Source organism: Mesoplodon mirus (assembly GCF_964341445.2).
Source record: "Mesoplodon mirus genome assembly, chromosome: 11".
In the NCBI taxonomy this organism is placed as follows: domain Eukaryota; kingdom Metazoa; phylum Chordata; class Mammalia; order Artiodactyla; family Ziphiidae; genus Mesoplodon; species Mesoplodon mirus.
In genome coordinates, this window is record NC_138987.1 from 36525804 (window position 1) to 36534891 (window position 9088).

Here is a 9088-nt window from a genome sequence, read left to right on the forward strand (position 1 = left end):
CTTGGGTTACTTTCTGAAAGGAGAATCAGGTTTTTCCTTCATAAAAAGATGAGTAGGGCTTCCCTGGAGGCGCAGTGGTTGAGAGTCTGCCTGCCGATGCAGGGGACACGGGTTCGTGCCCCGGTCCAGGAAGATCCCACATGCCGCGGAGCGGCTAGGCCTGTGAGCCATGGCCGCTGAGCCTGCGCGTCCGGAGCCTGTGCTCCGCAACAGGAGAGGCCACGACAGTGAGAGGCCCGCATACCGCAAAAAAAAAAAAAAAAGAAAAAAGAAAAGAAAATAAAAAGATGAGTATAAAGAACTTTCATACTACAGCACTAAGGAAAAATTTACTCAAGAATTCCTAGTATAGGGACATCCCTGGTGGCGCAGTGGTTAAAAATCCGCCTGCCAATGCAGGGGACACAGGTTCGAGCCCTGGTCCAGGAAGGTCCCACATGCAGCAGAGCAACTAAGCCCGTGCACCACAACGACTGAGCCTGTGCTCTAGAGCCCATGAGCCACAACTACTGAGCCTCCGTGCCATAACTAATGAAGCCTGCACACCTTGAGTCTGTGCTCTGCAACAAGAGAAGCCACTGCAATGAGAAGCCCACGCACCACAACGAAGAGTAGCCCCCACTCGCCACAACCAGAGAAAGCCCGCGTGCAGCGACTACTGAAGCCCGCGTGCCTAGAGCCCGTGCTCTGCAACAAGAGAAGCCACCAAAATGAGAAGCACGTGCACTGCGACAAACAGTATCCCTTGCTGGCAGCAACTAGAGAAAGCCTGTGCAGCAACAAAGACCCAACACAGCCAGAAATAAATAAAAATAAAATAAATTTATAAAAAAATAAAATAAAATAAAAATGAGCAAAAGAACTGAACAGACATTTTTCCAAAGAGGAAATGCAGATGGCCAACAGGCACATGAAAACATGCTCAACATCGCTAATCATCAGGGAAATGAAAATCAAAACCACAATGAGATATCACCTCACACCTATCAGAATGGCTAGTATCAAAAAACACAAATAACAAACATTAGCGAGGGTGTGGAGAAAAGGGAACCCTTCTACACTGTTGGTGGGAATGTAAATTGGTGCAGCCACTGTGGAAAAGATCACAGAAGTTTCCCAAAAAACTAAAAATAGAACTATCATAGGACCCAGCAATATCACTCCTGGGTATATATGTGGAAAAAAACAAGAACTCTAATCTGAAAAGATACATGCATTCCAATGTTCATAGTAGCATTATTTACAATTGCCAAGATATGGAAGCAACATAAGTGTCCATCAACAGATGAATGGATAAAGAAGATGTGGCATATATATACAAAGGAATATTACTCAGCCCTAAAAAGGAACAAAATTTTGTCTTTTGCAGCAACATGGATGGACTTAGAGGACATTATGCTAAGTGAAATAAGTGAGACAAAACAAATACTGTATGATATCACTTATATGTGGAATCTAAAAAATACAACAAACTAGTGAATAAAACAAAAAAGAGGGCTTCCCTGGTGGCGCAGTGGTTGAGAGTCCGTCTGCCGATGCAGGGGACATGGGTTCGTGCCCCGGTCCGGGAGGATCCCACATGCTGCGGAGCGGCTGGGCCTGTGAGCCATGGCCACTGAGCCTGTGCGTCCGGAGCCTGTGCTCCACAACCGGAGAGGCCACAACAGTGGGAGGCCCGTGTACCACAAAAAAAAAAAAAAAAAAAAAAGAAGCAGACTCACAGTTATAGAAACAAACTAGTGGTTACCAGTGGGGAGAGGGAAGCGGGGAGGGGCAATATAGGAGTGGGGGAGTGGGAGGTGTAAGATAGGCTCCAGGATGTATTGTACAACACGGGGAATAGAGCCAATATTTTGTAATAACTGTAAATAGAAAGTAACCTTTTTTTTTTTTTTTTTTTTTTTTTTTTTGTGGTACACGGGCCTCTCACTGTTGTGGCCTCTCCCGTTGTGGAGCACAGGCTCCGGACGCTCATTCTCAGTGGCCATGGCTCATGGGTCCAGCCGCTCCGTGGCATGTGGGATCTTCCCGGACCAGGGCACGAACCTGTGTCCCCTGCATCGGCAGGCGGACTCTCAACCACTGCGCCACCAGGGAAGCCCCGTTTGTTTGAGTTATTTATTGGGTTGCGCCAGGTCTTAGTTGCAGCACGTGGGCTCCTCAGTTGCAGCATGCGAACTCTTAGTTGTGGCATGCATGTGGGATCTCGTTCCCTGAGCAGGGATCGAACCCAGGCCCATGCATTGAGAGCACGGGGTCTTAGCCACTGCGCCACCAGGGAAGTCCCTGACACTGTGTTTTTTACAAATTGAAGGTTTGTGGCAACCCTGCATTGATCAAGTCTATTAACACCATTTTTCCTACAACATTTGCTCACTTTATGTCTCTGTGTCACTTGGAAATCCTCTCAACGTTTCAAGCTTTTTCATTGTTATTATATTTGTTATGGTGATCTTTGATCAGTGATCTTTGATGTTACTGTTCTAATTGGGCTTTTTCGTTTTGTATTTTTATTTTATTTTATAAAGAAATTTATTTATTTATTTATTTTTGGCTACCTTGGGTCTTCATTGCTGAGCATGGGATTTCTCTAGTTGCAGTGAACAGGGGCTACTCGTGGTGGCTTCTCTTGTTGTGAAGCATGGGCTCTAGGCACGCAGGTTTCAGTAGTTGTGGCACGCAGGCTCAGTAGTTGTGGCGCACGGGCTTAGTTGCTGCACTGCATGTGGAAATCTTCCTGGACCAGGGATCGAACCCGTGTCCCCTGCATTGGCAGGCGGATTCTCAACCACTGCACCACCAGGGAAGCCCAATTTGTATTTTTAAATTAAGGTATGTACATTTTTAAAGACATAATGCTATCGCACACTTAGTAGACTACAGTATAGTGTAAAGAAAACTTTTATATGCACTGGGAAACCAAAACATTTGTGTGACTTGCTTTATTTCAGTATTTACTTTATTGTGGTAGCCTGAAACCAAACCTGCAATATCTCCAAGGTACACCTATACCTCCTCCAGAAAATATTTATTAATTTCAAAACAAAAAAGAGTAACTTCACAGTGGAGAAGCCTGGCAGACGCCATCTTAACCAAATAATCTAACTGGACAACATGAGTAATCATACCCGGATGGGGTACCATGACAACACAGCATCACTTTTGTGATATTCCTGCTGAAGATGCATGACCTGAATCTAATCACAAGTGATGAAATAAAATTTATGTTTTAAGGCAGGACAAGAAAAATTAAACATAAAATTCTCTCTCTGCGTGTTCGTTTGGGCCTCCTCCTTCCCTCTCTCCCTAGTGTGCGGTGTGCATCTGCATTACACATTAGCCAGAGCTCCTCAAAGATGGAGTGCCTACTTGGCCATAAAGATCAATTTTTCCCTTTCTTCTGACGCTAGCAACATAACTTTTTAAAGAATAGCTTTCTTTCCCAGCGCTGTAGGGGGTCATGGTGACTTGCTGCTTGCTTTGTCTAAGGCTTACCTGGACTGTGTATCCTTGGTGAACTTTAAGTAAAATATCAGTATGTCATTTCAATGTATGATCCTTTGTCTCGAAAATGTATATGACTGTGCCTTTGACTTCTAATTAACAAGCAGAAGAGTTCTCAGAGCTTTCTGAGAATCTGCTTCCCAGGTTATAATCCTCAGTTTGGCTCAAATAAAATTCCCCTTTTTCTTCTTAACTTGATAGTTCATTGAATTTTCATCGACATGAGGCAACATCAGATGAGCCCAAATTCAGGGGCACACTTCAGACTGCTCAGTTACCTGTCATTGGTCATATAGCACTCCTAGCTGAAGGGAGCTGGGGAGGGGAACGGGGAAAATGAGTGTTTCGTTGGATAATTGCCACTTCCTCTCCTCCTGAATGATGAAGGTTCTATTAGCAGGAAGACGAATTGGGTGTCGGGAGGCAACTGTTATGAGCTGATTTGTGTCCCCGCTTAAAATTCATTTTGGAGACCTAATCCCCAGGACCTTAGAATGTGACTGCATTCGGAGATAGAGCCTTTAAAGAGGTGATTAATTAAATGAGGTCCTGGGGTGAACCCTAATCCAGTATGAGTGTTGTCCTTATAGAGGGGATGAGGACACTGACACCCACAGAAGGAAGACCACGTGAAGACATGGGGAGAAGATGGCCATCTACAAGCCAAAGAGAGAGGCCTCAGGAGAAACAACTCTGCTGACACCTTGATTTCAAACTTCTAGCCTCCAGAACTGTGAGGACATAAATGTTTGCTGTTCAAGCCCCACCCTCTATTTGTGGTCCTCTGTTCTGGAGGCCCTAGGACACTAATGCAGCAAGTAAGAGTGCCAACCTCGGTGTGGAGCAGGGTTGGGGAGGGCAGGACTCAGGAGACAGTCAGCCCACCCAGGCCCTTCTTCAGCAAGAAGTGGGTACAAAGCTCCAGAAGCAGGGGTTGGGAGGGTGCTTTATGGCTGTTGGAAACACTTTATTCCCTCTTCCCTGTTGCGTGCCCTGACCCTGACGTCCACGTCAGAAGCCTATTGGGAAAGCCCTCCCCAACCCCCATAGGAGCCAACCTGGCTGGTCATTTCTAGAAAGCTGAGCACTCTGTTCATATGTCACAATGTCCAGAGTGGGAGTGTTCTCGAGGTCTGTTTGAAAAACTAGACTCTTTGTTGCTTGGGAGACCTGTCCCCACCCCTTACCTGTCCTCCTGAGTGCGCCCTCTACCTGCTGCCCTATCAGCTCTGATTGGTCCCCATGCTACTCTGACCTCGGTCACTTTGATACCTTCTGGAAATTCCTCACCATTTCTCCTTTGTTGGATGCCTCCTTTCCTGTTTTGCAGTCCTGCTATCCATCTTTCTCTAGTTTCAGCTTGATTGGTTGCTTGACTGTCATTTTCCTGGGATTTTAGGAGGGAGAAAAAATAAATGCCTGGGGTCAGTTTGCCATCTTGAACCAGAGGTGTGGGTTGTGCTGGCTGAATGATTGGACAGATGAAAGAATCAAGAGAAAAGTGAACGAATGGTTGAGCAGATGAAAAATGTTCACTCCGGTAACTGAGGGCTGGCGGGCGGACAGCTCCTGGGGGCGGCTTGCCTGCTGTGCTTGGTTATTCAACCAGACCTTGCCCCATCCTTGGCTGCCCTGAGGCTTCCCCGCCACCCCGCCACACGGCTTCCTTGGCAAGACTCCTTTCTCTCTGTGGTAGGCAGGGACTCCCATCCCACTCCCAGCCTCCCAAAGTCAGAATGCGCCCAGCGGGGAGAGAGACTGAACAGATATCAAACTTCCAGGGAAGAGCACTAGGGTGTATGGGTGTTAGGATCACCCAGGCTCAGATGCGCCTGATTCCACTAAAGGGTGGGATCCAGGAAAAGACTGAAGGCCCTGGGTTGCGGTGCTGAGGTTGGATGGGGAAGGCCTGACCCGGGGGCACGTGGGGCTGCAGCCCCCAACGCTGGGAGCCAGTGTCTCTTCCCCTTTCCCCTCACATTTTCAAGGATAGCTGGGAAGCTTCAGAAAGCCAGAAAGGCTACTGGCTGCCCGGTCCCAGGCCAGGGCGGTCTCCCTCTGCCCCTCCAAGGGCCCTCTCACTTCCCCCACCTTCTGGGGGGTCTTCTTTTCTCTTCCTTTTCACAGTTGCTGGCCCTGTGGTTCTCTACGTGGCCTCTCCAGGTCGGTGGCCTCCTTTCCTCCCAGCCGCCCTCTCCCCTGGCTGCCACCCCTTCTGTTCCCGGGCTCCATCCGCCCCCCTGCTGTTCCTCCCACTTGCCTTAAATCCTTCCTCTCTTGTCCATCTTTTCTCTTCCTCTTCGGCTCGCCTTCTTTCTTGTTCTTTGGCTTTTCCTTTTAGAAGGCAGCGAGGAAGAGGAACGAAGGTGGGATGCTGACAGATGACCTCTAGAAAAGTCACTCGCAGTGAGCTCTCTGAAGGCCCCAACCAGGAGAAACCTCGAGGCTGCCCCCATGACTTCATGGAAGAGTCAGAACCAGACCTCGGCCCAGACGTCCACCACAGAGCTCACAAGAAGAGCAGCGGCTCTCAGGCATGGACCAAGGAGCCCTGGGTGTCCCCAGGGCCCTTTCAGGGGTCTTCAAGGTCAAAAGCTTTTCATGATAATGTTTAAGATACTGTTTGTCTTTCCCACTGTATGCGCTCACAAGTGTATGGTGGAATTTTCTAGAGGCTACATACCATGGGCTATTGCAACAGACAATACAGAAGCAGATACGAGAATCCAGCTATCTTCTGTTAAGCCAGATGTGAAAGAGATTTGAAAAAAAAAAGTAAAACAATGCCAATTCTCACTAATTTTTTTTTGTTTTGGAAAATGTAATTATTTTTCATGAAATATTATTTATATCAATATGTAATAGGTCAATATTTTTTAATGTATATTTAAAATTTTTCTTCATGTTAATTTCTAATACGGTAAATATTGAAAGATATAACCCACGTACACAAAAGCTCTGTGGGCTTCTCCATAATTTTTAAGACTGTAAACTGGTCCTGACATCAAAAAGTTTGAGAACTGCTTGTGGAGAGATTAATACTGAGACACAGGCTCAAATTCCTGGCTCCCTGTGAGCTGGCTGTGCGGGCGTGTATAGCTAACCACACCCTCTCTGTTTGTCCCACGCATAAAAGTGGGCGCAGGAATGGTGTCACCGCAGAAGGTTGTGCTCAGGTAACACATCTGAGAGTCAGGCTGCGCATCTGTACCAGGGTCCCATGCGACTTTTCTTGGGGACCCAGAATCAGGGTCAAGGCTCAGAGCTGAGGGCAAGGCCTGCTAAGTCTTCCAGTCTCTAACTGGAGTTATCAAGGAGCTGCCAGGCAAGAGGCCAGACTCTCCCCAGGGCAGGAACCAAGAGGCAGCAGGAGCTCACCCACCCACTGCCTTCTCGCCTCTTCCCAACCAACCCTGACCTTGGACCCCTGCCATCACCCCTGTGGCTTTATCTATCACTTATGTGTCCACCAACACTTTAAACTCAGAATGAAAAACTGACTGGATCATCTTTCTTCCTTCAGCTCAGCTCAGCTCCTGTCCTCTCGCCCTCCTCTCTGATTTTAGCCGTGGAGGGTAGATGGCCCATCTTCACTTCCTGCCCCGCGGACTCCTCTGGTGCCCTTGACCTCTGTAAGAACACAGCTCCTAGGTACAAGGGAGTCAGTGCCCTGGGACCCTTGCCACTGAGGGACAGGAGCCTGCAGATAAACACTCCCATCTCCGGTCCTTCGGGGTGACAATCTGCAGGGGGCGGGGGGGGGGCACTGGAATGCTTCTCACAAAGTCTAAGTGGAATCAAGCCCCTGTTGCCCACGGCATCAATCTCAGTGACACACCTTATCCTGGCTTTTCCTCCTTCCCTGTCCCTCTCTCCCCAGTGCTTACTCCAGCTCCCTGCAGAGTAAGGACTTTTTTTTTTTTCAACTTTACTTTTATTTAAAATGTGGCCATATTTTCCTCTTATAAAAAGAGTTCAACTAGAGCTGTCAATTTTTTCATCTGTAAAACAAGAGCACTGAGTCAGCTGACTATATTCATTCAGAACTCAATTTCTTTATCTTATGATCACTAAGGCTCTCCCTAAATCTAATATACTAAGGTTCTAAGGAAAGGAAAATATATTACTAACGACATATTTTGATTTTTATTTCTTAGAGTTCAAATGTCCACCATTCACCTTGATCTAAGCTTAAGGAACCATTCAAGGGGATACAATGCAGATGGGAGGGGAAAACAGAACCCTCACACAAGCTGTGCCGTGTTGCAATCAGGCTTCCATTTGAAAAATAATGTCGGAGTCCTTATAATGTCCCTAGTCCTTACTCCACCTCCAAAATAAAGTCTCAGACCTGCACCCAAGCCTAGTCCCAGACTCTTGTTCTCATGGACATGGTAGCAGTTTGCGGGGACTGCTGTAACAAAGTTAAGACTGGGCAGCCTAAACAACAGGAACTAATTTTCTCGCAGTTCTGGAGGCTGGAAGTCCAAGATCAAGGTGTTGGCAGGGCTGATTCCTTCTGAGGGCTGTGAGGGAAGGATCTGTTCCAGGTCTCTCTCCTTGGCTGGTAGATGGCCATCTTCTTCCCATGTCTCTTCTTATCACCTTCCTTCTATGTCTGTCTCTGGGCCAAAATTTGCCACCAGTTGCACTGGATTAGGGCTCATCCTAATGGCATCATTTTCACTTGATTATCTCTGTCAAGACTCAATCTCCAAATGAAGTCGTATTCTGAAGCACTGGAGGTTAGGACTTTGACATATGAATTCTGGGAAGTGAGGCTGGCTCTGGAGACACAATTCAACCCATAAGAGAAAGCAAAGCTAAGACAGAGGTCCTGCACGTGGGTCTCAGAGACGGATCTTCAGGGTGGGATGTGCAACCCGATCCCCCACCAGACAGCAACAGGGACCCTGGGATAATCCCTGACATGCTGCAGCCTCACCACACCTGTGCACTGGGACGGGCTGCAGATGAACCACTGGACACACAACAGCTCTAGCCCTGAATATAGAGTCGGCTCAGTGTAAAAGCCTAAATAAAGGGAATGGCAGCCCCAGGTCAGCCCACTATCAGCTCAGGCCATGCTGTGAAAGCCAGAAGGCCTCTTCTAGGTTTTTTGGGGTTTTTTTGCGGTACGCGGACCTCTCACTGTTGTGGCCTCTCCCGTTGAGGAGCACAGGCTCCGGACGCGCAGGCTCAGCAGCCATGGCTCACGGGCCCAGCCGCTCTGCGGCATGTGGGATCTTCCCGGACCGGGGCACGAACCCGCGTCCCCTGCATCGGCAGGCGGACTCTCAACCACTGCGCTAGCAGGGAAGCCCTCTTCTAGGTTTTTTTTTGTTTTGGAAGGTATGTATGTATGTATTCCATGTATGTATATCAATCGTATATATATTTTTTGTATTTTATTTATGAGAGTGTTTAAAGAGCCCCTGATCTCCTGCAGCCACGGGGCATATCCTGCTGGCCACGGGGCCTGATATTTAGTTGTAAGAGAGAAAGAGCTGCAAAGGAGACTGAACACACAGCCTCATGGGCCTCTTATGCTAAGTTGAGGGCCAACAGGGAAGAAGCAGAACTC